The sequence below is a fragment of the Chiloscyllium plagiosum genome, unplaced genomic scaffold (assembly GCF_037043375.1).
Source record: "Chiloscyllium plagiosum isolate Xiang-an unplaced genomic scaffold, Cpla_swu_hap1 HiC_scaffold_42, whole genome shotgun sequence".
In the NCBI taxonomy this organism is placed as follows: Eukaryota; Metazoa; Chordata; class Chondrichthyes; order Orectolobiformes; family Hemiscylliidae; genus Chiloscyllium; species Chiloscyllium plagiosum.
The window spans coordinates 81,175,730-81,200,426 of NW_028270180.1; the positions used below are offsets into that span (position 1 = coordinate 81,175,730).

Sequence of the window (24,697 nt, forward strand, 5' to 3'; positions counted from 1 at the left end):
CACAGAACCATGTTTCCTCGCCAACGTCTCTATCTCAGGCTGACTGCAGTGTTCCACCATAGCTCGGCGCATGCTGAAAAAGTAACAGGCCATTTTTTGCTTGAGCACCCAGCGACCATCCATACCAATTTCAATCATTTTAGAGGCCTGATGTCTCCCATGTCCTGGCCCCCGACACACCCAAGCGGCCTAGTTATAGCATAGCAGCCATTGCACAATACCTATGGTTAGTCATAAACAGTCTTCGTGAACAGTTGTTAATGCTCCAAACAAATCATTATCAATTCCGATGTCCAACTGTTAGTATCTCTCTTTCGGCTCTATCCCGAAATCTCGTTCACTTCTAATTACTGCGCCCCTACATATCTTCTGCATATAGACCAAACCTTTCCTGGAAATAATCAATGCTAAGGACGGCGTCACTGGACCGAAAATGTTAACTCCGATTTCTCTTTCCAGCATCTTTTGTCTTGCCCCTGAGGAAGCTTGATACTGTGCTTGTGTAATGACCCCCTGCCACATAAGGCACAACTGTGTTAATCCTGAAAAGTTCTTTTGTTGATGAATCCCTTTACAATGTGAGGCATTGGCATCGACTTTGTAGGTCAATAAGTAAAGAAATCATGTGCTTGGATTTGTGCCGCAGTTCTGTTCTGGATATGGTAAACAACAGAGAGCTAAATTTCGGTCATGTCAGATGGGAACAGATAGGAATCTCCACAAGAGGTGGAATTAAGTGAATGTTGCTCAGTTAGAGAAAATTCACACCATTTCTCACTGTAATAGACTGTGGCTATCAAAACAAAATATTTTATCACCACAAAGGCTTAATGCAGCATTTTCGAGTTAAAATATCTGAATGTCCTCCTTCCAGTGTGACAGTAGAGTTGTGTCAGCAAATGGGATAACTGAGTGAATCACTTTACTCGTTCAGCAAGCGAACAGTCCTCTTGTGCTAAGATATAGGAACAGAATGCAGGACGTGGGATGGAAAGGTTCTGAAGAAGTTTGACACAGGGACTGATGAAGTGTTCGTGGTTCTGAGCGGCTTGAAGTGGGCATATTCCCAATTCAGGACGGATTTGTATCTTATGTTCCTCTCTGTCACAATGGAGGAAATGTTTTACTTTCCTCTTTGGGTTTGTAGTGGACTCGACTAACGCAGTTCCACTTTTCAGCAAGATTGGGAGAGATAAACCAGGGAATCACACAGCAGTGAGTCTCACATCAGTTAAAGGGAACCTTTTGGAGCAAACCCTGAAGGAGAGAGTTAACTGCCACTTGTCCAGGCAAGGTTTCATCAGGAAGAGTCATCACGGCTTTGTTACAGAATGTCATGCAGAACAGATTGGATTAAATATATTTTATTGGCAAGTGATCGGGTTTTTTAACGAGCGCAGTAAAGTTGATGTTGTTTGTGTGGATTTCAACATAACCTTTAACACGACACCACACTGGAGACTGGTAAGAGGATAAAAGTGAAATGGGATTTAAGGTCCCCTGGCAAGTTGGATCCAAACTTAATTTGGTGGTGGTAGGAGACAAAGGATGGTGATAGAAGGCAGTTTGTGTGATTGAAACTGGTAGTCAATGGTGTAACACAAGGATGAATGCTGGGTCCCATGTCGTTTGTGGGTGTGTGTAAAGAATATAGAACAAATTCGGGGGATATGAGAAGCAGAGTTATCGATGATGCGAATATTAGCAAAATGGTTAATAGTGAGGAAGAAGGTCTTAGGATGGAGGAGCTCAGAGATGGATTTGTCAAATGTTAAATTCAGATATGGGATGTTGAAATTAACCATGAAAAACATGAGGTGATACACATTGGAAGAAACACATCAACGGATTACTCAATGAGTAAGGCAAAAGTGATTAAAGCAGATAAAGTCGTGTCAAAAGTAGACAAGATGGTGAAGAAAGTACTTGGCACGCTTTTTGTCATTAGTCAGAAAGTCGATTATCCAAGTTGGAATGTCATGTTGTGGCGATATGGAGCATTGGTAAGATCACATTTAGAATACTGATTGCAATTATGGTCAACTTCGACAGAAAGGATTTTGTGAAAATTGAAACTGTGCACAAATGAGTTACAAGGACGTTGCGGAGACCTGAGGGCTTGAGCTAAGCGTGGAGATGGGGTAGGCAGGGGAATTTTCGCTGGAATGTCCCAGGCAGCGTGTAACATTCTCACGGTTTATAAAATCATGAGTGGCATGAATCGGCAACTGGACTAAATCGTTTGCGCAGAATGGTGAAGTTCAGAACTGGAGAGCACAGGTTTATGGGGACAGGCACTGAGACACACTAAATAAGGTATAGAGAGTGAGAGAATGATGGTTGATTTCCAAGAGACATTGCTTCAGCTCAGTCTTCGGTTTTAAAAATAAGCATTTTTTCGTGAAAGTAGTTTAGTAGTTAAGTCGTGAATGGAACGTTAGTGGTAGTAAAATTGTGTGATGTACCAATGAATAAGTGAGTGGGTACAATATTATCCAATGCACAATGAAATGGAGAATGCCATATTTATAAGGAACAATCAATAAAGATCTTTTAAATAAAATGTGATGTTGCAGGACTCTGAAATACTCACCGAACTGGCTGTGCTGGGTTTATGAGTCACATTGACTTTGCTGCAGGAGCATCAACTGATTCGGAAGGCAAAATGATATTTTTCATCTGTTCAGCAGTGGCGGAGCAAATATATATTCCTCCATTCCTATCAGCACTTGACAAGGTGAGCATGCATTGCCTGATCGAAACATTCCAGTCCATGAAACTCTTTTTTTCTATTGAGAAACAGGATGTAGCAGTTATTGAACTGCAGCTTTCTCTTTTCCTTTACCAATTTTAATATTCAAACATTCAGTTGAACTGAAAGAATGCTGAATTCTACAACAATTATTTCTTTTCTCTCAGATATTCAGCCTCTGCATTTTTCTTTTCTTTAGTGATCTGAATGACCTGATATTTATGGGGAAAAGAATGTTGCAGTTTGTCTCGCATGCGACAGAAGAATCAACTGAGTGGTGACAGGTGCATTTTAATTTTCCCGTGCAGTTGAAATGAGGTGGTGTCGAGTTAAAAGTGTGGATCCGGAAAAGTACACCTGGTAAGGCAGCATCTTTGGAGTAGGAAAGTCGATGTTTCGAGCATACGTTCTTCGTCAGGAATGTTCGAAACATTGACAGTCCTGGTCCTCAGATGTTGCCTAACCACTGTGCTATCTAGCGCCATCCTTCCTGACTCTAATCTCTCGCATTTGCAATCCTCGCCTTCTCCTCAGTCGGGGTAGTGTTCGATGCTGTTCCTGAGATGTAAGAACACGTTCATAATGATAGTTTGGATATGCAGTTGGAAGCTCATCACTGATGAAATTCATTCTCCCCCTCCCAATCTGCCAAGCACATGCAGGTCCTGCGCCTCCTTCATTGACATTCCCTGAACACCTGACGCCTTAAAGAAGAAGGCCTCATCTTCCCCTTGGGCCCTTGATGCCACATGGGATCACCAGTTTCCTCATTCGCCCTTCCCTCACATTATTCTAGTTTCATGATTCCAACTCAGCATTGCCCTCATGACCTGCACATCACCTTTCCAACCTTCCCGCTCCACCTCCTGTCATAACTAGTAACTTATTCTCCACCTTTATCTACTCCTCGCATTCACAGCTATTACGCTCCCAAACCCCCGAACCTCCCATTTATCTATCAGTCCCACGGCCACAAACCTCATTCCTGATGAAGGGTTTATGCCCGAATCATCAACTCTCCCGCTCCTCGCATGCTGCCTGACCTACTGTGTTTTCTATCACCACAGTGTCGGCTCTGAGTTCTCGCATCTGCAGTTCTTACTGTCTCCACGGGGCAGTATTATGTAAAAGTCACATTAATGGAAAAGTGCAGTTCCTGTGGCCTTCTAAGTTGTTAATTTCATTTGCTCAATCGGCTCTAGCTGGAGTACTGTGTGTCTTTCAGCAATTATCATTATAGCAGGGATGTGATAGCATTGGAAACGGTGCAGAACAGATTTACCAGGATATTGTCTGTTCGAAGAGTTTCACTTATGAAGATAGATTGGACGGACTGGGCTATCACAAAGATGTTCTCTTTTTTAAAAAGAAACGGAGCTGCACTTTTTCTCAAGAATAATGTCTCTTGATATTTTTTTAATCAAAGGCATTTTAAAACAGTTCGGGCTCAGAATCGGATGAAGTGTTACAGAGATGAAAGTGTTCGCTGTGAGGCCTTTCGTTTCTCTGTAAACAGCTGAGGCTTAAGGCCAAAGATTTAATTTTTTAGAAATGAACTGTATAATGGAAAAAGAGTGGCCATTCTGGAAAGTTGAATTCCGGTTTTTAGATCCTGCAGCAGTGGTGCACTAACTAATAACCTCTCTCCTTCTGCCCTTCTAATTTTTAGCTGTAAGCTTCTGTTTCATTTTTACTGTTTTTAAGGTGCTTTTTTTAGGATTGTTGTGTATTTTCAGAACAGCATAAGTAAGTCTACTTTGGATAGACTAGGTTCTGTGGGTATCCAAAATTCTGTTTTTTGTTTTTCGATCCGTCATTTTGTGAATAATTTTTGTAACTAGCTTACTCGGATAATTTTCACTGTAAGCTTAACGAAAAAAATATAACGTTACGGTCTGGTTTGTCTGCTTAAAAACGTGTTGAATGGTTTAGCCTCGTCCATAACAAATTGGGATGTAGTTGATGGATTAAAAGAGCAACTGATAGGTGCTTGCGTCTTTATTTCGGGTGTAGATTTGGATTGGGGTAGGCAATGCTTGGGAAAGCAATGTCTCATTTAGGTACAAAGAGTTGTCTTGCTATTGACGATGTAAAGTTGGTAGCTTTACAAAAAAGAACTCAGGAGAATCGACGTTTCGGCCATAAGCCCTTCTTCAGGAATGAGGAAAGTGTGTCCAGCAGGCTAAGATAAAAGGTAGGGAAGAGGGACTTGGGGGAGGGGCGTCAGAAATGCGAGAGGTGGAAAGAGGTCAAGGTGAGGGTGATAGGTCAGACTGGGTTGGGGCGGAGAGGTCAGGAAGAAGATTGCAGGTTAGGAAGGCGGTGCTGAGTTCTATGGATTTGACTGAGACAAGGTGGGGGAGGGGAAATGAGGATACTGGTGAAATCCGAGTTCATCCCTTGTGGTTGGAGGGTTCCTAGGCGGAAGATGAGGCGCTCTTCCTCCAACCGTCGTGTTGTTGTGGTCTGGCGATGGAGGAGTCCAAAGACCTGCATATCCTTGGTGGAGTGGGAGGGGGAGTTGAAGTGTTGACCACAGGGTGGTTGGGTTGGTTGGTCCGGGTGTCCGAGAGGTGTTCTCTGAAATGCTCCGCAAGTAGGCGGTCTGTCTCCCCAATATAGAGGAGTCCACAAATTCACCTGCACCTCCACACACATCATCTATTGCATCCTCTGCACCCGATGTGGCCCCCTCTATATTGGGGAGACAGGCCGCCTACTTGCAGAGCGTTTCAGAAAACACCTCTGGGACACCCGGACCAACCACCCAACCACCCTGTGGCTCAACACTTCAACTCCCCCTCCCACTCCACCAACGATATGCAGGTCTTTGGACTCCTCCATCGCCAGACCACAACAACGCGACGGTTGGAGGAAGAGCGCCTCATCTTCCGCCTAGGAACCCTCCAACCACAAGGGAAGAACTTGGATTTCACTACTTTCCTCATTTCCCCTCCCCCCACCTTGTCTCAGTCAAATCCATCGAACTCAGCACCGCCTTCCTAACCTTCTTCCTGACCTCTCCGCCCCAACCCAGTATGACCTATCACCCTCACCTTGACGTCTTTCTACCTATCGCATTTCTGACGCCCCTCCCCCAAGTCCCTCCTCCCTACCTTTTATCTTAGCCTGCTGGACACACTTTCCTCATTCCTGAAGAAGGGCTTATGCCCGAAACGTCGATTCTCCTGTTCCCTGGATGCTGCCTGACCTGCTGCGGTTTTCCAGCAACACATTTTCAGCTCTGATCTCGAGCATCTGCAGACCTCACTTTCTCCTCAAAAAAGAATTCAGGCCGGGCTTCTGGAATTAGCAGACATACTGGGGTTGTATTTGCCTCTTTCTGTGAGGAAAGGAGAGATCATTCCCACAGTAGCTCAGCATTTAACTAAGCTGATAAATCCATGAGAATCTATAGAGATGGTTAAAATTTATTTGAAAATGAAGCAGCTTGAGTTAGACTCGAGAGATAAGGAAAGGACACCAGATTTGACGCAGTTTGAGATTGGATTCGAAGTAGAAAGAGGGAAGAAGAGAGAGCAGCAGAGCAGAGAGAAAGGGAGACAGGATGTGAACTTCAGAAATTGGCAATTATTAAAGGAATTCACCTTAAAAGGCTGGAGATAAATGCGGAAGATAAGCTTACTCTGGAAGAGCATATTGTTAAAACGACAAGGTTAGCAGCTGAAATGGCTGATTGTTATGAAGTGATCCATAAAACAAGGATGTGCTTCCAGAATCATTTTAAGTCTGAGGGATAGAAATTGGGGCAAAGAGAAATCCTCACGTGGAAAGGGAAAGTTAAATCTCTGTGAAAATCATTAGGATAACTTATCACAGGGTAAATAGTAAACTCTTGAAGGGAACAAGAACTGAGGTTTTCATTGCAATAAAGTAGGCCACATGAAATCAGTGTTGGAGAACTAGGGAAAGCACTGGAAAGTCAGATGCAGTAAAACAAAACAAGCCTGTGTGTTTTGTTGGCATGGTAATAGAAAGCACAGTGGAGAGTGGAAAGCTGCATCAGAGTGCACAAGCCGATCAGAGGTTGGTAAGGGGGAAGTGCTTTAATAATATACCTGCAAAGTTAATGTTTATTTACCTTGGCCAGGAGTAGCAGATCGAGAGTTAACAATATTGAGGCACACAGGATCGTGCCTGTCTGTGATTCAGAACGAGGGAGAAACATGTACTCCTGAAGAAGTATGTATACGGGAATTTATGGTGGGACGAAACATTGCTCAGTTATGTACAGTGAGGCTAGAGTGGGCAGAAAGAGTGGGGAATTTCTGGTGGGAGGTCTGGACAAACACTCAGCTCCAAGAATACAATTTGTGCTTGCAAATGATATAGCTCAATCACCGGTAAGCGTTCTGCCTACTCTAGTTGAAAAGCCAGTCGAGATGCAGGCAAGTGCAGCAATGCAGGACGTTTATCAAGGAATTTTCCCAGATTGTGTCTGAATGCGATTACAGAGTCACAAGCTGAAGCAGGAGAAATCAAAAGGCATGGATATGGAAGCTGAAATATGATTACATTTTTTTTTTGTCAGTTAAGTGGGACACAGCAGGGGACAAGCGTTAAAAATGCAAGTATATTCAGCTTTGCTATACTACTGAGTTACAGCAGAAAGATGAAAAATTAAAGCAGTTGGATCAGAAGACATGTACTTGGAAGGAGAGTGAATGCATTCCCGTGTGATATTACTTAGCAAATGATCTGTTAAGGAGGAAATGGAGAGCAACACATATTCAAGCAAGCGAGAAACGGGCAGAATTTATTTTTCCAGTAGGGTACAGAAAGGCGGTGCTGCGAGTGCCGCATGTGCCACAACTTGGAGGGTACGTAGGCGTGATGAAAACGGAGGCTAAAATACAAAGACATTTTTACGGCCTGGATTGCAGGGGAATGCATTTGAATTTTGCCAGACGTGTCATACATTTCAACTAATAGGAAAACCATGGGAAATAACAAAGCCTGCAACTTTAATATCTATCCCAACGTTCAAGGAATCTTTCTTAAGTGTCTTCATTCTTTGTGTAGGTTCCCTACATCCAATAAAAGATGGCAATAAGTATTAATTAACAGAAAAAGGATGTATTGACGATATTTCCAAATGTTGTTCAATTGTGCAATATGACAGCTAAAAGGATAGTGGACGAATTACGGTTTTTTTAAAAAGCTAGATTAAGACTACCATCAGAGATACAATTAGCTCAAGGGTCAAACTTCACGTCCAAACTTTTCAAAGAGTGTATAGATAGCTTGGAAATAAAACGATTCAAATCTGCTGTGTGCAATCCAGAATCACAGGGTGCACTGGAAAGGTGATGTCAATTATTAAAGACTATGATGAGGTTTTATGGTTCGGAGTAGCCAGATTATTTCCATAAGGGAGTTGCGTCAGTGCTGTTTGCAATCTGAGATGTACCAAAAGAATCCATCAAACTAAATCCATCTGAAACCAATTGTGGGCATAAAGTAATAGGACCATTAAAATTTATTAAGGGAAAATTAGTAAGTCAGATTACAGAGACCACGCATTTGGATGATGTGTGAAATTTTAGAGTTGAACTAACTAATGTTGCCGAGTTGTCGAGACAATATTTAAAAGTATCGCAGCAAATCTTGAAGCAGGAAGTGTATGAGAAATCAAAAAAATCACAATTTTGCCGCTGGGATTATTTAAAATTCATTAATCGGTGAAACTTTAAAGCAAGGTTTAAAAGACCTTATCAAATTGAGAGGAAATTGAGTGAGGTTAGCTACATGATAGGGACTCCAGTCGTGAAGGAATCTCACAAATGTGCGATGGGAACATGCTCTAACGGTATTTTGGTAGAGAACGAACGCAAGAGGAGAATGCGTTATTGACTACGACACACTGGGAAGAACCAATGTCAGGGTATTCTGCATTGGACGTTCCTGAAATAAAATTGGACAATGCAAAAGTTGTCCAAAATTGGTAAAGTTATTCAGTTATCTTGCAGAAGAAAATCGAAAGAGTTATTACTCTTGCATGGGGAAATCTGCTGAAATATACTGGGAATTAATAATCTAATTGTCGACGATGTAAATATAGGAGATGCTGTTCTGACTCTGTAACATCCTTCCAGGCATAACCCTTTAAAGTTGTACAAGTTCATAAGGAGATGTCACGTATGCACCAAAATGGCATAACCGAAGTGAGTTTCAATGAATAGAGTTCACCCATCAGCATGGTGCCAAAGCCAGATAAGACCCAACAGTTATGTGTGTACTATCACAAAATCAATGCTGTTAGAAAGACTGATGCGTATACATATCTGCAGTTGGAGGACTGTGTGGAAAAGATTGGAGGAGCAACTTACATTTCTAAGTTGGACTTCCTCAAAGGTTACTGGTAGTGAAGTTTGTCAGAAAGATCAAAGGCAATTTTATAACACCAACTGGCCTGCAGAAATTTAAAGTAATGCCGTTTGTACGATAAACACTTCAGTCACATTTCAGAGGTTAACTGACAGGGTAATTGCCGAATACGCAACTGATTGGTGTATATTGTGCCTGGTGACTTTCAGACTCTCGTGGATTGAATATTTACAGCATTTATCGGGCTTTTTGATCGAATTCGGAAGTCAAACTGATTTGTAAACCGAGCTGAAAGTGAATCTGCCAAAGCCAAAGTCACCTTCCTGGGATATGTCGTTGAACACGGACAAATAGCCCCACGGGATGTGAAATCGAAAGTTACAGGGGACCTTTACTCATTGTTGACGAAAAGAGCAGTACTACGGTTCCCCACATTGAGTGGCTTTTACTGAAAGTTTGTGCTGAATGTTAGCAGTGGGATTACTCCACTCACGGAACTGTTAAAAACAGGCAAGAAATTTCAGTAAACACAAGACTTTCAAAATGTTGTTTTTCTCAGAGCAGAGCTGATTGTGAGGAGACATGATTGACGTGTACGAAATAATGAGGAGCAAGGAATTACAGATTGAAGGAAACATTTGCTCTTGATCGATCACCAGGGTTTGTAGATTTCAGATAAGATGCAGAAAGCTTTGAATAGACTGGTAGGAAAACTTTATCAGTCAGCGGGTGGGAGACTCTGGAACTCACATTCTATAAGAATCAGTTGGACAGTTAACCCTTCATTCTTCTCTGATTCCACTGGTGTTTTAAAAAATTCTCAAGGTCAGGTTCGTAGGAGAGTAGTCTGACACAGAACAAACGACCAAGAGGCGAGTCTGCTAGAATATGGGCATTTTATTCCCCGCAGCGTCGCCACAACCAACGGGTCTGGCTTATACTCACTCTACATGTTACCGGAACTGGGAGCCGTCAGTTCTCGTAGAGCGGTTGCCAACAACCCACGCTCGGCGGTTAAACGTAACCCCGGAGCAGACTCACCGAACTGGAGACTTTTCCAGCTGATATACTCTTTTCCAGATATAAACATTCATGTGAACAGCAGAGCAAGGCTAAAAAACACATTCCATTCTGGTTACATACAGATAAGAAGATTCACACGGGGAGGTGTGTAATAAGATTCACACGGGACTAAGCAACACCTCCATTCCGGTTAGATTCACACATGTATTGGGACATAATTTTTAACCGTTTCACCACATTCCACTGCTTGGCCCAATACATGTGTTACATTATGATTCACACATGTATTGGGACATAATTTTACACCACAACTGGCCAAACAGTTTCGAAAAATGCTCAAAGCAGAGCATCACCGCGAGCAACAGTTATTCGATCGGTGGCTTTATGAAATGGAAAGGTGCACACGAGCAACGTGTACGACTATTCGGTTTCCCTCCTGTGATGACGGTGGAACATTGACTCTTATGTTCTCAGGGGCTTTCAATGAAGGCATTCTCGTTCCTGCAGATTAGGAACATATCCCTTATTTCGGCTTTAGAAAAATCCGGTTTTAAGCGGGATTAAAGTCTGCTCTGCCTGCGAGCCAGTAGGATTACGAACCTACAGTCTCCTGATTCGTAGTCAGGCGTGTTATCCATTGCGCCACTGGCCCGATGCACATGCACCACCTTAAGAGCCGTGATGTTAATACGGACACGCTTAATAGCAGTCATATTTACCAGTTGAACAAGCAATAAAGATAATCACTGTCACTGCTTCAGTCTAATCTTCATCACCTTTCAAAGCAGCGAACTTTCCAAAACAAACGCATATGTCCTCATGAAGCTTCCATTCACACTCTATCTGCTCAGTCATTCAATGGAATCACTGCTGATCTGATGAATTTCGAATCCACTTCTTCAGCATAACTGACGGGAACTTTAGCCTAATCACCACATTGTATCTTCCAGTTATCTTTCAGAGGTTTCGAGTACAGTAACGACTTTTGCGAGTATGCAGGAAAGTGAATACTGTGAACCGAGCAAAAAAATCCCTTCATGGAAATTAATCCAGTGCAAAGTGAATCATATTAGAACAGCAGATGACGTAAACATTCCTCTGCATCACTCTGCACAGATGCTTCTCCAAGAATTGACTCTTTGCAGAATTCTTCTTTGTAATTTAGACTGTCCCAGTTGTAGATATTCTTTCAATCCACAAACAAGTATCCTGCTGAAAACTACTTACTTAAGATTAAAATATTTGACTATCTATTGGACCAGCTGCTGTCCCAAAGTTCCGTGTTCCATGTCAACACAAGTTCTTGCAGGTGAAATTGGACCTCCCAGCCTGATGTTCCACTACTTCTTGATGCGTGGGAATTGAAGCCGCTGTCGTTAAGGCGGGAGCTTTTAGCCTCGATATTTCACGCGCCTGTGTATCATCAGAGAATGGCATTACGCTCACCGATTGCACTTTCGCAGCTACATGCTCGCGCTGAACGCCATTACCATTTCCAATTAGTGTTGGGTGCACTGCAACTCAATTTCTCTGATTCCACGCCCTTGAACTGGGATTATATGACATGCCATTATATAATTACGTCAATAAGTGAGGAAATTGGTGAAGTAACCGATGTTAAAATACAGTGTTATTGAGAAATACATTTCTGCAATACCTTGCAGTATCCCATGACCCTTTGAAGTTTTGTAGATATCTCGCAAACGTAACATCCTACAACCTCAGTGTTGCAATCTCTACAGTCTCTCGGGACATAGAAGCGATATATTCAACCGAATCTGAGTTCCCACATCTCAGTCACTGTTTAACTCTTTGTGCGTGTGGTTCCGTTCTTGGCATAACCTCTGCCACGATCCTTATTGCTTTTTGCATCGTGCTTTTCCATGTGGCGCAAGGGTCATGAAATGGTTCTTCCTTGGCATTGTCAACACAGCAAGTTCTGCTCGAATCACTGTCACAGCAATCGGCATTTTTCCCGTTTTACTCCATGTAATATGTGCTTAGCAAACGCTGACAAAAATAATCTTTGTTTTACATGAAAATACTCTACGTGGTGATAGGTTTCCTTCTTCAAACACCCGCTGTCTCACATCTTTGCGTTTCACATATCATAACCACCCTTTATCGGAGAAATCTCTCCCTCCCACAAGAACTAACTCGCCTAAACGTCCACCCTCCCATTTCACTGTGGTATTGCGCAATATAATACTCACATTTACACTGTTCATTCTGTACTGCTGCGGTCACTGTTTTGTGTGAAAGTGCTCAAGCCCATGGTCGGCATATTCAAGCAATTCAATCCATTTAGATACAGCTGTTCTGTAATTAATCCTCGTGGAGCACCTTTTACTCTTGTGGTTCTCTTCGCCGAGCTGGAAATGTTTGTGGCAAACGTTTCGTCCCCTGTCTAGGTGACATCCTCAGTGCTAGGGAGCCTCCTGTGAAGCGCTTCTGTGGTTTTTTCTCCGGCATTTATATTGGCCTGTCCGTACAAATCTTCACCCAAACTTTGAACACCTTTTACTGACATGTAAAATAGACTACTGGAGCATCGGGCTCAGGGTAAGTGCACAGCTCAGGATTGAGCAAAAGATGTTTTATTGGAAAAGACACGTTTCTGTGGCTTTCTCCAGTCATTTATTTCATTTGTTCATTCGGTTCCTCCGAAATATTGCGTGCGGTTCTGCAATTCACATTACAGTAGTCATGTGATCGCACTGGAAACCGTGCAGAAATTTACCAAGTTGAAAAGTTTAGGTTATGAAGACAGATTGTTTTGACTGGGGTTGTTTTCTTAAGGCAGAGGAAACTGTGAGGATACATGTTTCATATGCACTAAATAATGAGCGACATGGACAATGCAGACTAAAAGAAACGTTTCCTCTTGACCGATCAACAGAGGCGTAGACTGAAGTTAAGAGGTGGAAAGGATTGAGGAGATATGCAGAAAAATCACATCAGCAAGCGGATGGTTGAATCTGGATTCACTGTCTGAAGGGATGCGCAGAGGCGAACCCACATAACCTTCAGAAATACACGGATCTGAACTTGAGTTGTTAATGCATACAAGGCTAACTGATGAAAATGAATAAAGATAGTCAAGCGATTGCATCTGACGAAAGCATGTACAACGACCTTGAGGGCTGCCATTCTACACATACGTGGTATTTGTGTAGCTGTCCATGGTGGGCTAGCAGGACCATTTTTTTCGCTTCCTTCGCTGTGACCCGGCTTTGATTCTCAGTCCGGGAGTTGGGTTTGTTTTGATCCTGACAGTGACATCAGCAAAAGCAGACCACCTGCAAGTGGAGTGGTTTTAGGACCTCGGATCGATTAATGACGTCGAGAAATGAGAGATGATGTCCCAGCCACTGAAAAAAGGCGGACGGTCACTCGGCAGTCTCTGCTCATTCAGACAGATCACTCGCCATTCTCCTCTGATCCCGCTTCCTAAAGGTTTTACCAAAATTGACAAAGCTGAGACTTGGCTCTGTGTCTTGTTTCCTTTACAATTGCAGGTGCCACAGTGAATCTCGGAAAGTTGACAGGTGTAAAGGGCAACGTGAGTGACGAATTCAGCTTCCCCCCCACCCCCCACCCCCCCCCCTCACAGTAATGACTCTGGGATATTGACTCTGACGTTCACAGATGCATTTAATGAAGGGACTCTTGTCCCTGCAGTTCAAGGTGCAAACCTCATTTCGGCTTCAGACCAGTCAGTTATTAGTGCAATAAAGTCAGTGCTGCCCGCAAGCCAGGTTGGATTCAAAACTCCACACAGCAGATCTGTAGTTAGGCACGTTATCCATTGTGCCACTGGCCCGTTGTATGTGCTACATTGTGCGGGAGATTAGCTTGTATGTGAATTTGAAGCCTGCCAGTCTTGCTCTTAAACCAAGTTGAAACTTTAACAACAATCTCTGGACCGTAACCAAGCGCATTATCCATTGTGACACTGTGCTTGCGCGTGCTTGAGGTTGGTATTCTGCAGAGTTGTGATCCAAACACAGACATGACCAATCGTACTCATGTTCACAAGTTGAATAACCAGGAAAAATAATCACCGTTAATGCTTCATTCCAATGCTCCACTCTTTGTGCAGCGGGAGGTTTTGTAATGAAAAGACATTCGTCCTCATGAAACTTCCATTCACTTTGTGTCTACTCAGCCATTCAATGGGATCTCCGCTCATCTGATGAATTTCAAATTCACTTTACTGATTTTGCTCCATCACTTTTGATAAACTAATACCTAATCACAACATCGTATTCAAGCTAATTTTCGAAGTCTGAAAGTACTTTAACGACCTGTGCGAGTTGACAAGAGATTGAATAAAATGAAATAAGCAAAACAAATCCTTTCCTGCACAGAGCAGAGTTAGCCATATGAGAAAGCTCAGAGAGCGTAAACATTGCCTGCGTTTCTCTCAGTGCAGATGTCAATAGAAGCTGCTCCAGGTAAAGTTGGAACTTCCAGCTTAATGTCCCGGTGCTCCCTGCTTCGTGTCAATGGAAGCTGCTGCAGTTGAGGATGGAGCTCCCAGCCTGATGCAACGTATACCACGTCATAAGAAGCTGCTCCACGCGATGGTGGAACTCCCAGTCCCCGGCATTTCAATTCACTCTGTACTTTCAGTGAAATACTTCGCACTCAATGATTTCATTACTGAACCCATATCTGCTGGCTCATGGCCATCCGCATTTCCAGTTTGATCTTCGTTGCTGCACCATACAGTTTCTCGTATTTCAGGCCTGAAACCTGGCACTATATGATATTCCACAGCAGTGGTCACTTCCTTGTATGACGAAATTGGTAAAGTAGCCGATGGTAAACTATATTTCTTTTGCAGAAATACATTCCAGCAATTCCCTGCACTATTCCCTGAGTCTTTCATTTTCTGGAGAACTATATCAATCTTCGCCTTCAACAAACTAAGTGATTAAATATCCATCGACTCTGGAGATACCGAAGTTAACCATTCAGCCCACCACGAGTTTGCATGTCTCAGTCACTGTTTGTCAAGTATTCCTACTGTTCATGTTGTCCTGTTCCTCACATATCCTCTGCCACTATCTTTACTGCTTTTTGCATCATGCTATTCCATTTAGTGCCGGTATTGTGCAGTGGTTAGCGCCTTGCGTTGTGGCACCAGAAAGATCATCTGCAATTTGACTTCCAGTATTGTCAATTGTTACCGTTTTATGCAGAGTAAGACATGCTTAACAAAAGCAGGAGCGAATCAATTTTTTTTGACATGAAAATATTCGTCGAGGTGATGATTTTGCTCCTTCAAACCCTCGCCCTTTCACATCTCTGCTGTCTGTGTATCAGGATTCAAACCCACCCATTCTCGGAGATTTCTCCTCATTACACGATCAGTAACCCTACTTTCAGTTCATCCTCCAATTTCACTGAAACATTTGGCAATCATGCACTCGCATTTACATTGTTCAGTCTGTGCGGCTGCAGTCAATGTTGTTGGGCGAACGTGACCCCATCCCACAATTAGGACCTTAAAACCAATCGATCAATTTACATACTGCGGTTGTGAGATCAGTGCTCATGTAGCAATTTTTACTGGTATGTTCCGGAGATCACTGGAACATCAAGCTCAGGAAAAGGACACAATGCAGTATTCAGCAAAGGGTGTTTTTTTGGAAACGATCAGTTTCTCTGTTCTAATTTAAATGGAGAAGAGGAGTTGGTGAGGAAACATGATTGAATTGTGTAAAACAATGAGAGATAAAGGCATGTTCGGATGAAAGAAATGGTTCCACTCGGACAAACGCCAAGTGGTGTAGACTAAATGTAAGAGGCAGAAAGTGTTCAGTAGATAGGCAGTAAAAACTTTGCAATTCATTGTGATGAAATCAACACAACCTTCAGATGTATTCAATGTGTATTTGTGATGCTAAGGCATACAAGGCAAAGGGATGGAAAATGGAATGAGGATATTCAAGCGGTTGTTTCTGCCAAGAACGCGTCCACCACATTTTAGGGGTTGTCACCCTCCGTGCGTCTGACCGCTGTACTCGTCCCTGGTCGCGTCATAATTCTGAATTGGCACTTTTACCACTGCAGCCCGCGTTCAATTCCCAGTAACGGCTGTTTTGTTCAGCATCAACAGCACGGGCATCTGTGATAGGATTCCTTTCAATGCTTCGAATCAATCAATGTCTCCACGAACATCAGAGTCAATGTTCCAGCCTCTTAAAGTAGGAGAAGGTGCCTTGGCACTCCATGAGCCAACATGAGACTGAGATACTTATTTTGTTTCCTTGCCATTACGAGAAACTGCACCGATTGTGTCGTTGGCTCTGTGAAATTGAAAAGTGCCGATTCGCAGTTTGTGGGACTATTTGGTCTTCCTCACATGACATGACGCTGCGACATTGATTGTGATGTTATCCAGGACGTGTACTGAAAGAGATTCTCGTGTCTGCATATCAGGAGCTCAAACTTCATCTCGGCTTCAGAACAATGAGGAAGATTAGGTTGTGAGATTAATAAATACCTGCGTTAACCTCGAGCTAGAGAGAGTGAAACCTACAATGTTCTGTTCTGGAGTCAGGCACGTTAGACTTTGCGCCACTTGCACCATATGTTCTTCACGCTTTCATGCTTCAGAGTTGTGACGTTAACATGGACAGGAGAAATAGCAGTCATATTCAAAAAATTAACCAGGAAAGAAAATCACCACCACTGCTTCAGTCCAATCCTCCCCACTTCGTGTTTCAGCGCGATCCATAATGAAAACATCTCTGTCATGATGAAGCTTCCATTCAGCATCTTGTATGTTCAGACATTGAATGGGATCATCGTTGATCCTGTAAATTTCAACATTAGTTCCCTGCTTTTCCTCCATAAATCAAGATACACTCCAGCATAATGTCAACATCAAATAGAGTCATAGAGTCAGAGAACTGCACAGCACTGAAACAGACCCTTTGGTCCGACTCGTCTATGCTGACCAGATATCCCAACTCAATGTAGTCCCACCTGCCATCAGCCCGTCCATATCCCTCCAAACCCTTTCTATTTGTATATCCATCCGAATGCCTCTTAAATATTGCAATTGTACCAGCCACCACCACTTCCTCTGGCAGCACATTCCATGCACTTATGAATCTCTGTGTGAAAACGTTGCCCAAACGGTCTCATGTATATCTTTCCCCTTTCACCCTAAAACTATGCCCTCTAATGTTGGAATTGCAGACTCCAGGGAAAAAGACTTTTTCTATTTACCATATCTTTGACCCTCATAATTTTGAAATCCTCTAACAAGTCACGCCTCAGCCTCCGAAGCGCCAGGGAAAACAGCCCCAGCCTGTTAAGCCACTCCCTGTATCGCAAATTCTCCAACCTTGGCAAAATCCTCATTTTTTTTTCTGAACCCTTTCAAGTTTCGTAACTTCTTTCCGATAGGAAAGAGAGCAGATATGCACGCAATATTCCAACAGTGGCCTAACCAATGTCTTGTACAGTCGCAACATGACCTCCCAACTCATATACTCAATACTCTGACCAACAAAGGAAAGCATACCAAACGCCTTCTTCACTATCCTATCTACCTGCGACTCCACTTTAAAGTTAAATTTCAAATATCAGAATTCAACGAATGTGCACTCCAAGGTCTCTTTGTTCAGCAACACTCGCTCGGACATTACCGTTAAGTGTGGGAGTCCTGTTATGATTTGCTTTCCCAAAATGCAGCACCACACATTTATCTGAATTAAACTCCATCTGCCGCTTCTCAGCCGATTGGCCTAACTGGTCAATATCCTGTTCTAATCTGTGGTAACTCTATTCGATGTCCACTACACCTCCAATTAAATGACAAAACGTAGAGGACCCAGCACTGATGCTTGGAGCACTCAACTGGTCACGGGACTCCAGTCTGAAAAAAAATCCTCCAGCAACACCCTCTGTCCTCTACCTTTGAGCTAGTTATATACCGTTAATTTTTGGAAGTTCAGTTTGCTTTAATGACTTGTATGGGTTTTCAGGTAATTTAATATCATGACACGAGCTGAAAATCACTTGCTGCAATTTAACCAAATACGCAGTCAGTCTTATGATAAAAGGCAGAAAAAGAAAATATTACCTGCGTTTCATTCTGCACAGATTCTTCTCCACGAGCTGTATCTTTGCCACATTTTCCCTTATTGTTGCGAGATTTCACTGCGACAGATATTCACTCAATCTACAAACATGGGTGCTGCTAAATACTACTTTAATTCAGATTAAAATGACTGAGTATCCTTTCTCCAACTTGATGTCTCATTGCTCCGTGGTCCTTATCAATACAATCTGCTCCAGGTGAGGTTGGAACGTCCAGCCTGCTGCTACAATGCCCCCTGCTTTATGCCAACAGAAGCTGCTCCATATAAGTTGGAGGTCCCAATCTGATATCACAATGCTCCTTGCTCCATGTCAACAGAAGGTACTACAGGTGAGTGTGGAGTCGCAGCCCCGGCATTTCATGCACCTTCACACCGTCACAGCGGGCTCATCATCATGCCCATTTCCAGTTTGATCTTCGATGCTGCGCCACTCAGTCTCTCTTAGTTTAGCCCTGGGAACACGAGATTATATGATATTCCGCAACACTGGTTACTTATGCGGAATATCACACTTCTCCATTTCATAAATCAGAATTCAAACCCAGGCACTTTCAGAGATTTCCCTCCCTTGCATGGTCACGAACCTTCCTTTACATCGCTCCTCCCATTTCACTGAGGTATTCCATAACCTAATGCACACATCGGCACTATTCTGTCTGTGCTGCTGCTGTCACCCTTGATGGGTAAACGTGTCCCATCCCATCATCGGGAACTTGAAACCAGTCGATCCATTTCAGTCCCGGTGGTTGTGAAATCATTCATCATGTCGGAGCCTTTACTGACATGGACCAGAGATTATCTGTTAACAATTCGTCTTGATTTCCTGCCACTAAGCCAGTATGGCACCTCACTTGCTACGTTTCCATTAATGTCACAAACGTTTATCTTTTGACCACTTTGCCATGGTAAAATAAACACACCTTGTCAAAAATACTAGACTAATTCTTGCGCTCGGTGGCTTTCAGTCTGACGTTAAGCTGACTGGTTTATGATCTCTATTACCAAGATGCTCTCCCGACGCCATTCCTCCTATTGTGCTGCTCTTGTTTGTCTTGCCATGACTGATCAAAACAGTGCTCTTGAAATCACTACAAAAGTCATTTCGCATTACAATGACACACTACATTGGAGTTGTGAAAAAACCCTATTATTCCTCCCGTTTTATTTGATCATTATTGAGAGATTAACTGCCATTAGCTCCACTGTAACACTAAGTTGTTCTGGGCTCTGTGGCACTCTTTCAGCAGTGTCACTGCAATTTTTGTTCTGTTCCTTCGCTGAATTTTTACAGCCGCGTTTGATGTTCATTATAAAGCATCATTCCTCAAGAACTACAATTTGTCATTCGACCAAAATCGCCAGCCCTTTCATTTAAAGTCTCCTCCAGTGATATAAAAGGGGGGAAAAATGAGAGTTTCAGCAGCAGATGAACTGAGATTCGGCCGAGTCATCATTTGTCAGCGTGTGGGGCACATGTGATCGAGGTAATGATAAGATCCAACAGCGCAACCCAGCAGCTTTCATGCTAACATTTATTTGATGTTAGTTGCACAAAATGCCAGCGTCATTCCACTTCATTTCACAATCTGTCTTTTTGTTTTTGGCTTGTCTTTTTCTCCTATATTTCTCCCTTGATGACAGTAACTTTGTCTGACGTTCAACATGCCTGCCTTTCTTATACCCCAAAATCGGATTATCTCATTGCTTCGATGTTGGCAGAATAATCAATTCGAAATCGATTGACTTTTAGTTTACTGAGACGTAATTGAAACTCGTTGGTTAAATTTGAATTGTCGTCAAAATAGCAACCATCTCAGGTACCTATTTCACAGCCAAATGTTATATATTTTCAATATTCCAGTAACCTCCGACACTGCTCTCATAAGCTCTCAGTGCAGAACAACATTCTACCTCTCTTAAAGGTGCAGTATAACTTTCAACATCATAACAATCTGGAATTCCACATCAGGCTGTCACTGGCCCACCACAGACAAAACCAGAAATAAAGACGTCAAATAAAGGACAGGTATAAGTGAGTGAGGGAATAGTAAAATGTGGAGAAAGTGAGGACTGCAGATGCTGGAGATCAGAGCTGAAAATGTGTTGCTGGAAAAGCGCAGCAGTTCAGGCAACATCCAAGGAGCAGGAGAATCGAATTTTCGGACATGGGCCATTCCTGAAGAAGGGCTCATGCCCGAAATGTCGATTCTCCTGCTCCTTGGATGCTGCCTGACCTGCTGCGCTTTTCCAGCAACACATTTGCAGCAGTAAAATGTGCCATGCCACAGTCAAAATGAAACTGGGGATAGAGAAAAAATATTCTCACTAGGCCATTTGGCAGGGTGAGTGACTGAGGTATCCGTGGGGCAGCACATCAGCACCAAAGATCCCAAGATCTCTGCGGAAGATAGAAAGGGCTGGGGAGGGAGATATATCCCTGGTGGTGGGGTCTGACTGTAGGTAGCGGACATAGCAGAGGTTAATGGCGATTAGTGGGTGGCAGGTGAGGACCGGGGGATTATATTCTTATTGTGGTTGGAGGGGTGGGGGGAAGGCGGAGGTACAGGAAGTGGAGGATATGCGTTGGAGTGCATTGTTGATCAAGTGGAAGGGAAATCCGGTCCGTGAAAGAGGAAACCTTTCTGGGATGTCCTGGAGTGGAATTGCTTCTCCTGGGAGCAGACATGGCAGAGGCGGAGGAATTGGGAGTACAGGATCACGTTTTTACAGGAATATACTCGAGGGTAATCAGGAGAGCAAAAAGGGGACTTGAAATATCTCTAGGAAATAGTTTAAGGAGAATCCAAAGAGATTCTACAAATACATTAAGTATACAATAATAACCAGATGGAGAATAGGAATTCTTAAAGATCAACAAGGCCATCTATGGAACAACAGGAGGTGGGAGAAATACTATGCTATTCTATTCTAGAGAGTTTGGAGAAATAAATAGTGATCACTTGAAAAGTGTCTAGATTACAGAGGGGGAAGTACTAGATGTCTTAAACAGTAGCAAGGTGGAGAAATCCCTGTGACCTGATCAGGTGTATCCCAGAAATTTGTGGAAAGCTAGGAAGGTGATGGCAGTGCCCCTCCCTGAGGTATTTATATCATTGTTTGTGACAGGTGAGGTGCTGGAAGATGGGTGCCATTATTTTAAAAAGGTGGTAAGGAAAGGCCAGGGAACAAGAGAACAATAAACCTAACGTCAGTGGTAGGTAAGTTGTTGGAAGGGATTCTGAGGGACAGGATTTACATGTATTTGGAAAGACGAGGATTGATTAGGGATAGCTAACATGGCTTTGTGTGTGGGAAATTCTCTCTCTCTAACTTGATTGAGTTTTTTTTTGAAGTTGTCACAAAGATGATTGATGAAGGCAGACTATGGACGTTGTCGATATGGACACTGAACGATGTTCCACAAAGCAGACTGGTTAGCAAGGATAGATAACATGAAATGTTGGGAGAACTAGCCATTGGAATACAAACTGGCTTGAAGGGAGGAGGCAGAGGGTGGTGGTGGTGGAGGGTTGCTTTGTGGACTGGAGGCCTGTGAGCAGCAATGTGCTGCAAGGATGGATATTGGGCCCTTAAATAAATGACTTGGATGTGAATATATGAGATATGGTCAGTGGGTTTATAGAAGACACCAAAATTGGAGGTGTCGTGTACAATGAAGAAGGTTAGTTCAGAATACAACAGGATCTTGACTAGATGGGCCACTGGGGCGAGGAATGGCAGACTGGGTTCAATTTAGACAAATGTAAGCTGTTGGCTTTTGGAAAGGCAAATCAGGGCAGGACTTGTACACTTAATGGTAAAGTCCTTGGGAATGTTGCTGAACATAGAGACCATGGAGTGCAGGTTCATTGTTCCTTGAAAGGAGAGTCGCAGGTAGGCAGACTAGTGAAGGTGGGGTTTGGTATGCTTATATTTATTGGTCAATGCATTGAGTACAGAAGCTGGGATGTCAAATTGTGGTTGGACAGGACATTGATTAAGCCATTTCAGGAATTATGTTTTAAGTTCGAAATTCCCTGTTCTGGAAAGGATGTTGTGAATCTTGAAAGAGTTCAGACAAGGTTTACAAAGACTTTGCTAGGGTTGGAGGATTTGGGCTACAGGGAGAGGCTGAATAGGCCAGGGTTAATTTCCCTGGAGAGTCAAAGACTGAGAGGTGACTTCATGGAGATTTATATAATCATGAAGGGCACGGATAAGGTGAACAGCCAGGGTCTTTTAACCCAGTTAGGTGGGATCAAAATAAGATCACATGGGCTTAAGTCGAGCGGGCAAAGATTAAAAACGGATCTAAGGGGTAAAGTTTTCAAGCTGTGTGTGGTGTATGTGTGGAATGAGCTGCCAGATGAAGAAGTGCAGGCTGCTACAATTACAACATTTGAAAGGCATCCGATTGGGTACATGAATTGGAAGAGTTTCGAATGATATGGACCAATAGCTGGCAAATGGGGCTCCATTTGTTGAGGATTCCTAGTTGGCATGGACAAATTAGGCCAAAGGTCTGTTTCTGTGCTGTACATCTCTATGACACTAATTAATGAAAATAAGATGTGTTCCTCTTTTGTGGAGAGCTAGCAGAAGCACAGATAATTGACCTTGGAGCTGAGAAGGTTAAGCAGTGATTTTGACCAGGTGCAGATTTGGTTCTAGGATATTTAATTTGCAGAGAGAGGGGAATTGTTAACAATGTCACAATTTTAGTAACTGTTTTCAGGTAATTGGCAAATAGAACATAGAACAATACAGCGCAGTACAGGCCCTTTCGGCCCTCGATGTTGCGCCGATCCAAGCCCACCTAACCTACACTAGCCCACTATCCTCCATATGCCTATCCAATCCAATAATATGTGAATATGTGAACATTATTTTATTCAGTAAGTTCTGAGCATCTGGAACAGTCTGAATGACAGCTGGACACAGACTCAGCAGTTATTCATAAACAGATTTGGAATTTTACTTTTTAAGGGAAGATTTGGGGGGCTTTGGGCAAATGGGAAGGGAATTGGGACAGACTTGCAGCATCTCCAGAGGGAGAGAGTACATCCCAAATGGGCTGAATAGCCCCAGACCATGTGCTCTGTGATTCTGCCCCATTCACTGTGAATGATGAAGCTCATCCCAGGGCAGAGAGAGGGAGGATCCCACCACTCACCTCACGATGGGCCCCGATGATTGATGTCAGCGCAGGCCAATAGGAGGCAGAGGGCAGTACTGGAGGACCAGCCCGTAACAGTTTGTCTTCCAACCAATCGGAGTGAATGAGGGTATCCTCAAGGCTGGAACTAAAGAAAGGCACATATCGCAGAGATTTGAGAAACTGGAGGACATGAGATAGGGAGCGTTCTGTGGCTGGTGAGGAATTATATAAATAAGGAAGAGTTGTGAGGCTGGATGAAGTGACAGTGATCGGGAGAGTTGAGGATGGAGGAATTTAGAGTTAGTAAGGGTTAGAGTCATAATGATATACAGCAAGGAAACAGGCCTTGTGGTGCAACCAGTCCATGCCAACCATAATTCCAAACTGAACTAATTGTACCTGCCTCCGCTTAGTCCACATCCATCCAAATATTTCCTATTTATGTACTAATCTGAATGTCTTTTAAATATTGTAATTGTACTCACAGCTAACACTTCCTCTGGAAGTTCATTTCACACATATACATTTTTTTAATAAAAACCCTAATGTCTTTTCTCAAATCTTCCTAATTTCTTCCCAAAATGAATGCACTCGAGTTTTGAATCCCCCTCTCCCCTGGCTATTCACCTTATCTACATTCTTTCTGATTTCGTAAACCTCTCAGGTCACCTCAACCTCGTGCATGCTAGTGAAAAAATTTCCCAGCCTGTCCTTTGAACACAATCCCTCCATTCATGGCAACATGCTAGTAAATCTCTTCAGAACCTGCTCCAATTTAATAATATCCTTCCTATAACAGCGCAACCAGAACTGGACAGAGTATTCCAGAAGAGGCCTCTCCAATGTCCTGTACATCCTCAACATAACATCCCAACTCCTGTACTCAAAGGTCTGAACAATGAAGGTAAGTGTGCTAAGCACCTTCTTAACCACCCTGTCGACATGTAACACAAACTTCAAAGATGTGAAGTCCTTGGTCTCTTTGTTCCCATATCACTACTCAAGGCCGTATTTTTATTGAGTGTAAGTCCTACCCTCGTTTGTTTTGTCAGGATGTTATATTTTGCATTTATTCCAATCCAAAAAAATTTTGAGAATAAAGGCAGTAGGAGTATAATTAAGAGGGAAATCAAGAGGCAAAAAAGAGACGTGAGATAGCTTTGGCGAACAGGGTTAAGGATAATCCGAAGGGCTTTTGTAAATATATGAGGAACAAAAGGCTAACTAGGGAGAAAATAGAGACCCTCAAAGATCAGCAAGGCAGCCATTGTGTGGAGCTGCAGGCGAGGGGTG

The 24,697-nt window shown here is 43.0% G+C and overlaps 1 long non-coding RNA gene across 1 annotated transcript in view; it reads left to right on the top strand.

Moving 5' to 3' along the window:
• Nucleotides 1-24,275, top strand: part of LOC148137950 (uncharacterized) — a 593,433-nt gene extending 569,158 nt beyond the window's left edge. The window contains exon 3 of the long non-coding RNA XR_015754205.1: nt 24,204-24,275. This is a non-coding gene — a long non-coding RNA (uncharacterized LOC148137950). The remainder of the gene's footprint in view (nt 1-24,203) is intronic.
• Nucleotides 24,276-24,697: the final 422 nt, after the last annotated feature.